Raw genomic sequence first — 571 nt, forward strand, 5'->3', positions numbered from 1 at the left:
TGCTGCTGCTGCTGCTGCTGCTGCTGCTGCTGCTGCTGCTGCTGCAGCGCCGGCGGCGGCGGCGGCTGCTGGAGTGGAGGGGGCAAGCCCCTGGGGATGGCGGGCTCGGCCAGGAAGAGGGGGGTCTCCTCTGCGGCTAGGTGCGGCAGCAGAGGCGGTGTGCTCACCGCGGTTGGCACGCGTCGGTGCACCACCATGGAAGGGCTGCTGGGGGCGCTGAAGCCAACCGTCTGGGCATCGTCCTCCTCCACGTTGTAAAGGGTCTTGGTGCTGGTATCTGAAAAGGTCAGGCTCTTGCCGGAGCCCTGGTAACTTTTAGTGAGGGGTTTGATGACGGCTGTTTGGTTGCAGGCCGTCTCATTGGTCTTCACGTGCACAGAGAGACGGTGCCACATGTGCTGTGCCTTGGGCACCTGTCTTCCACCTGGTTCAGACCATGACACAGACTTGCCATTAGAACTATGAATAAAATAGAGATGGATTTATTTGCAGACATATCATGCACACGGGATCAAATACATATAAATCATTTTGCAAACCCAGCTCAATGCAATTTCACTGGCCTCTCCTC

The sequence above is a fragment of the Pteropus vampyrus genome, unplaced genomic scaffold (assembly GCF_000151845.1).
Source record: "Pteropus vampyrus isolate Shadow unplaced genomic scaffold, Pvam_2.0 Scaffold24, whole genome shotgun sequence".
NCBI lineage: Eukaryota > Metazoa > Chordata > Mammalia > Chiroptera > Pteropodidae > Pteropus > Pteropus vampyrus.